Genomic DNA, 6795 nt, shown 5'->3' with positions numbered 1-6795 from the left:
CCGGTCTTGTTCTCAAGCTGTAGATCAAATCAGAATGTGTGACAACCCAATGCATTTGACTAATTATAAGAGTTCGGGATGAATTTGGAGTGTTTAGACAACACTTAAACCCGTTTTATCCCAAAATAGGCTTAAACCGAGAAAACAGGCTAAAACCGAGAGAAACATTGATTTGAAGCAGTAAACAACTATGTTACTCTTTCTAGGGTCAAAATATGTAACAATCCAATGCATTTGACTAATTATAAGAGTTTGCATTGAATTTGGAGTTTTAGACAACACTTAAACCCGTTTTATCCCAAAACAAGCTAAAACCGAGAAAACAGGCTAAAACCGAGAGAAAACATAGATTCGAAGCAGTAAACAGCTATGTTACTCTTTCTAGGGTCAAAATAAGTAACAATACAATGCATTTTACTAATTATAAGAGTTTGGGCTGAATTTGGAGTGTTTAGACACCACTTTTACCCATTTTTTACCCAAAACAGGCTAAAACCGAGAAAACATTGATTCGAAGCTGTAAATTGATTTGTTAGTGTTTCTAGGGTCAGATGTGTGACAACCCAATGCATTTGACTAATTGTAAGATTTCGGGATGAATTTGGAGTGTTTAAACAACAGTTAAACCCGTTTTATCCCAAAATAGGCTTAAACCGAGAAACCGGCTAAAACCGAGAGAAACATTGATTTGAAGCAATAAACAGCTATGTTACTCTTTCTAGGGTCAAAATATGTAACAATTCAATGCATTTGACTAATTATAAGAGTTTGGGTTGAATTTGGAGTGTTTAGACAACACTTAAACCCGTTTTATCCCAAAACAGGTTAAAACCGAGAGAAAACATAGATTCGAAGCAGTAAACAGATATGTTACTCTTTCTAGGGTCAAAATTTGTAACAATACAATGCATTTTACTAATTATAACAGTTTGGGTTGAATTTGGAGTGTTTAGACACCACTTTTACCCATTTTTTGTCCAAAACAGGCTAAAACCGAGAAAACATTGATTCGAAGCTGTAAATTGATTTGTTACTGTTTATAGGGTCAAAATGTGTGACAACCCAATGCAATTGACTAATTGTAAGAGTTCGGGATGAATTTGGAGTGTTTAGACAACAGTTAAAGCCCTTTTATCCCAAAATAGGCTTAAACCGAGAAAACAGGCTAAAACGGAGAGAAACATTGATTTGAAGCAATAAACAGCTATGTTACTCTTTCTAGGGTAAAAATATGTAACAATACAATGCATTTGACTAAATATAAGAGTTCGGGTTAAATTTGGAGTGTTTAGACAACACTTAAACCCGTTTTCTCCCAAAACAGGCTAAAACCGAGAGAAAACATAGATTCGAAGCAGTAAATTGCTTTGTTACTCTTTCTAGGGTCAAAATATGTAACAATACAATGCATTTTACTAATTATAAGAGTTTGGTTTGAATTTGGAGTGTTTAGACAACACTTAAACCCGTTTTAATCCAAAACAGTATAAAACCGAGAAAACAGGCTAAAACCGAGAGAAAACATAGATTTGAAGGAGTAAACAGCTATGTTACTCTTTCTAGGGTCAAAATATGTAACAATACAATGCATTTTACTAATTATAAGAGTTTGGGTTGTATTTGGAGTGTTTAGACACCACTTTTACCCATTTTTTGTCCAAAACAGGCTAAAACCGAGAAAACATTGGTTCGAAGCAGTAAATTTCTTTGTTACTGTTTCTAAGGTCAGAGTGTGTGACAACCCAATGCATTTGAGTAATAGTAAGAGTTCGGGATGAATTTGGAGTGTTTAGACAACACTTAAACCCGTTTTTTCCCAAAATAGGCTTAAACCGAGAAAATAGGCTAAAACCGAGAGAAACATTGATTTGAAGCAGTAAACAACTATGTTACTCTTTCTAGGGTCAAAATATGTAACAATCCAATGCATTTGACTAATTGTAAGAGTTCGGGTTGAATTTGGAGTGTTTAGACAACACTTTGACCCGTTTTATCCCAAAACAGGCTAAAACCGAGAAAACAGGCTAAAACCGAGAGAAAACATAGATTCGAAGCAGTAAACAGTTATGTCACTCTTTCTAGGGTCACAATATGTAACAATACAATGCATTTTACTAATCATAAGAGTTTGGGTTGAATTTGGAGTGTTTAGACAACACATTTACCCATTTTTCCCAAAAGAGGCTAAAACCGAGAAAACATTGATTCGAAACAGTAAATTGCTTTGTTACTGTTTCTAGGGTTAGAATGTGTGACAACCCAATGCATTTGTCTACTTATAAGAGTTCGGGATGAATTTGGAGTGTTTAGACAACACTTAAACCCGTTTTATCCCAAAATAGGCTTAAACCGAGATAACAGGCTAAAACCGAGAGAAACATTGATTTGAAGCAATAAACAGCTATGTTACTCTTTCTAGGGTAAAAATATGTAACAATACAATGCATTTGACTAATTATAAGAGTTCGGGTTAAATTTGGAGTGTTTAGACAACACTTAAACCCGTTTTCTCCCAAAACAGGCTAAAACCGAGAAAACAGGCTAAAACCGAGAGAAAACATAGATTTGAAGCAGTAAACAGCTATGTCACTCTTTCTAGGGTCACAATATGTAACAATACAATGCATTTTACTAATTATAAGAGTTTGTGTTGAATTTGGAGTGTTTAGACACCACATTTACCCATTTTTCCCAAAAGACGCTAAAACCGAGAAAACATTGATTCGAAGCTGTAAATTGATTTGTTACTGTTTATAGGGTCAAAATGTGTGACAACCCAATGCAATTGACTAATTGTAAGAGTTCGGGATGAATTTGGACTGTTTAGACAACAGTTAAACCCCTTTTTATAATTTGGGATCTTGATCACCATGTCCGTACAAGTCAACGTCCGTACAAGTCAACGACCGTTCTCTCTCATCGGGCCAACCATACCATCTCGTGTAGAAGCCCACTTGAAGTCTTCTAAGGCTTGTATGAGACAACCAAGTCTCTAGATCCTTCTCCTACCGACCGTTGGAGTTTGTGTGCAAGTGGGAAGATATTTCAACTCACAAGTCACATGTTATGTTAAGAAGGAAGGATGTCACTTTCAGTCATGTAAAGCGTGTATAGGATCCCATAGGAATATGCTGCTTACTTTGTCTATAATTAGGATGTATCTAGGTTCTTTTTCAAGTAAGAAGTTTGATTCTTCTTCTATACTCTCTCTCTTACACTTCCATACTCTCTTCTACTCTCTCGTGCGAACACTCTCAAACTCACTCGATCTCTACACTCTCTCGTTTCTAAACTTACATGGTATCAGAGCCTTGTGGTTCCTCTCGTTAAACTCTTCATTCACTCTACTTTCTTCCGCAACTCGTTCACTCAATCTCTTGAGTTTTTCTTTAACCGTTGGGTAAACTTATTGACCATTGGACAAAACTCCATGGAAAGCACCAAAACCTTGGTTGTTCCAGTTACTCTCAAAGGAGAGAACTATTTGTTGTGGGCAAGGACCACAAAGACGGCGCTATGTGGCCGAGGGCTTTGGACCCATGTGACAACAAGTGAAGCTCCGAAGGGCGAGCCGACTGAAGACGGCAAAGTTGTGGCCACAAGTGGTGAAGAAAAGTGGTTTCAAGAAGACCAAAGTGTTCTCGCCATCATACAAAACTCTCTCGATGCTCCAATACTCGAGGCCTACTCGTATTGTGAAACGGCCAAGGATCTATGGGATACCTTGCAAAACGTCTTTGGTAACACTACCAATTTAAGCCGAGTCTTTGAGATCAAGAGAGCCATCAACAACCTAAGCCAAGAAGACATGGAGTTCACCAAACACTTTGGGAAGTTTAGGTCCCTTTGGGCTGAGCTTGAGATGCTTAGGCCAGCGACTCTTGATCCGACAATCTTGAATGAGAGGCGTGAACAAGACAAGGTGTTCGGCCTCCTCCTTACGCTGAATCCATCTTACAACGATCTTATCAAGCATATCTTGAGGTCGGACAAGCTTCCCAGCCTGGAGGAAGTGTGTAGTCAGATTCAAAAGGAGCATGGTTCCATGGGGTTGTTTGGTAACAAGGGGGAGCTTGTAACCGCCAACCAAGCTGATGTAGCGACCGCAAACAAGGGCTACTATCGAGGAGATAACAAGAAAGAACCAGTGTGTCACCACTGCAAGAAGCCGGGCCATTTCAAGAATGAGTGTTGGATTCTCCACCCACACCTCCGAGTAAACCGACCAATGAACCACCGTGGAGCACCAAGAGCTCATCGAGCGAGTGTGGAGCCATTGGTTGCTGAACTGAACCCTCGAGCTCCGGATATGAATGGAACTGCCCTGGCTGCCTCGTCGGACCTCGTGAGGAAGTCTGATCTTGATGCGCTCATTAAGGCACTCAAAGAAAATTCCGGTAACTCTTATCTTGCCTTGAATCAAACTAAACCGCTCATAGTTGATTCCGGTGCTTCTCACCACATGATTAGTGATTCTAGGTTAATGAGTGATATTAAACCGGCTAGTGGTAATGTTGTGATAGCAAATGGTGAGAAAGTGCCAGTTAAAGGCATTGGAAACTTGAAATTATTTGATAAAGATACTAAAGCGTTCTATATGCCAAATTTTACTTCCAACTTGCTATCAGTTAAGAGAGCCACTACTGATTTGAATTGTTATGCAATATTTGGTCCTAACAAGGTTCATTTTCAGGATATTGAGACAAGTAAGGTCCTTGGTCAAGGAGGTTCCAAGGGTGATCTCTATATGCTTGAGGACTTGAATTTATCTGCTTCTTGTTTTAATTCGGTTGTTGTTAAACCTAGTGATTCTATTTTACATGCTAGGCTAGGACATCCTCACACTAGAGCTTTAGCTTTAATGTTCCCTAATATTTCTTTTCAAAATGATGGGTGTGAGGCTTGTATTCTTGGTAAACATTGCAAGGCTGTTTTTCCTAAATCTATTACTATTTATGAAAAATGTTTTGATTTGGTTCATTCTGATGTTTGGACATCCCCTTGCTTATCTAGAGAAAATCAAAAGTATTTTGTGACTTTTATTGATGAAAAATCAAAATATACTTGGATAACTTTGCTTCCTTCTAAGGATAGAGTTCTTGAAGCTTTTACTAGCTTTCAAAATTATGTCACTAACCACTATCATGCCAAGATTAAAATTTTGAGATCAGATAATGGTGGAGAATACACAAGCCATGCCTTTAAGCAATATCTAGCCGAACATGGAATTCTTCATCAAACTAGCTGTCCATACACACCACAACAAAATGGGGTGGCTGAAAGGAAGAATAGGCATCTCATGGAGGTAGCAAGGTCCATGATGTTCCATACAAGAGTTCCAAAACGCTTTTGGGGAGATGCCGTGCTCACAGCTTGTTATCTTATCAACCGCACACCAACAAAAATACTCAACGACTTGTCTCCATTTGAGGTATTGAACAATGAAAAGCCTAACTTTGATCATTTACGAGTATTTGGTTGTGTTTGCTATGTGTTGCGACCAGGTGAACTAAGAGACAAGCTTGATGCTAAGAGTACTAAGGCAATGTTTATCGGCTATTCTACAACTCAAAAAGGATATAAGTGCTATGACTCGGAGACAAGAAGAGTTCTTGTGTCTCGTGATGTCAAGTTTGTGGAGTCACAAGGATTTTATGATGAGAAGAACTGGGATGAACTTCGCAATCTCTCGACCTCTTCTTCCGATCGGACACGCAACCTCCGGGTGATCCTTGAGAGGCTAGGTATTGAGAATGATCGGATCACCAACGCGCCGGCCAGTCAAGCATCACCAGAACAACCTGAGCCATTCCCTGAGCCCGACCTTGATCCACCCACTTCTCATACCAACGACGAAACTGAGTTGCCCACGGATTCGACCGAACTACCCGGAGACAACAATGATGTGCCATCCGAGGAACCGGCTGAGCAGCTTGAAGAAATTATTACACTAGGCAGAGCTAACTCAGAGGCGGGAACTATAGTTCCTCTTCGACGTAGCCAACGTCTCAAGTTTCCCCCATCTAACTGGAAGAACACTAGAGTGTACTACAACAACATGGTCGTCGCACACCCAATTCAAGCTGTATGCACGCTGGCACACTTTCCGATGGAACATCAAGTGTTCCTTGGCCAAATTGACCAGCATTGGGTTCCCAAGACATATGATGAGGCCAAGGACCACAAGGTGTGGCGAGACGCAGTTGATGCCGAGAACACGGCCATGGTGCAAAATCACACATGGGACGAATCAGACTTACCCAAGGGCAAGAAGGCTGTGACGTCTCGGTATATCTTCACTATCAAGTATAAGAGCAATGGGGAGATTGAACGCTACAAGGCCAGACTTGTAGCTCGTGGTTTTACGCAAACGTATGGGGAGGATTACAAAGATACGTTTGCTCCGGTGGCCAAATTACACACAGTTCGAGTTGTTCTCTCCTTGGCCACAAACTTGGATTGGGATCTATGGCAAATGGATGTGAAGAATGCGTTCTTGCAAGGAGAACTTGAAGATGAGGTCTACATGCGGCCACCGCCTGGTCTAGAGGACACCATAGGCCCGGGAAAGGTGCTGAAGCTCAACAAGGCAATATATGGCCTTAAACAATCGCCTAGAGCATGGTACCACAAGTTGAGCACAACCTTACTTGGGAAAGGTTTTCGCAAATCAGAATCGGATCATACTCTCTTCACACTACCAAGTGACAAAGGTATAGTGGTCATTCTAGTATATGTTGATGATATCATCATATCTGGAAGTGACAAGGTAGGTATTCAAGAAGCTAAAGAGTT

The 6795-nt window shown here is 40.1% G+C and overlaps 1 long non-coding RNA gene across 1 annotated transcript; it reads left to right on the top strand.

The window, feature by feature from the left end:
- Window positions 1-4252: 4252 nt before the first annotated feature.
- On the top strand, window positions 4253-4980 carry LOC147950182 (uncharacterized). Its single transcript, XR_015596266.1, has 2 exons — window positions 4253-4397; window positions 4694-4980. It is a non-coding gene; the product is annotated as an uncharacterized LOC147950182 (long non-coding RNA).
- Window positions 4981-6795: the final 1815 nt, after the last annotated feature.

This window comes from Camelina sativa, chromosome 1 (assembly GCF_030686135.1).
Source record: "Camelina sativa cultivar CO46 ecotype springtype chromosome 1, ASM3068613v1".
Lineage (NCBI taxonomy): Eukaryota > Viridiplantae > Streptophyta > Magnoliopsida > Brassicales > Brassicaceae > Camelina > Camelina sativa.
The sequence above is the reverse complement of the archived record's forward strand: the minus strand, read 5'-3'. Positions and strand labels throughout refer to the sequence as shown.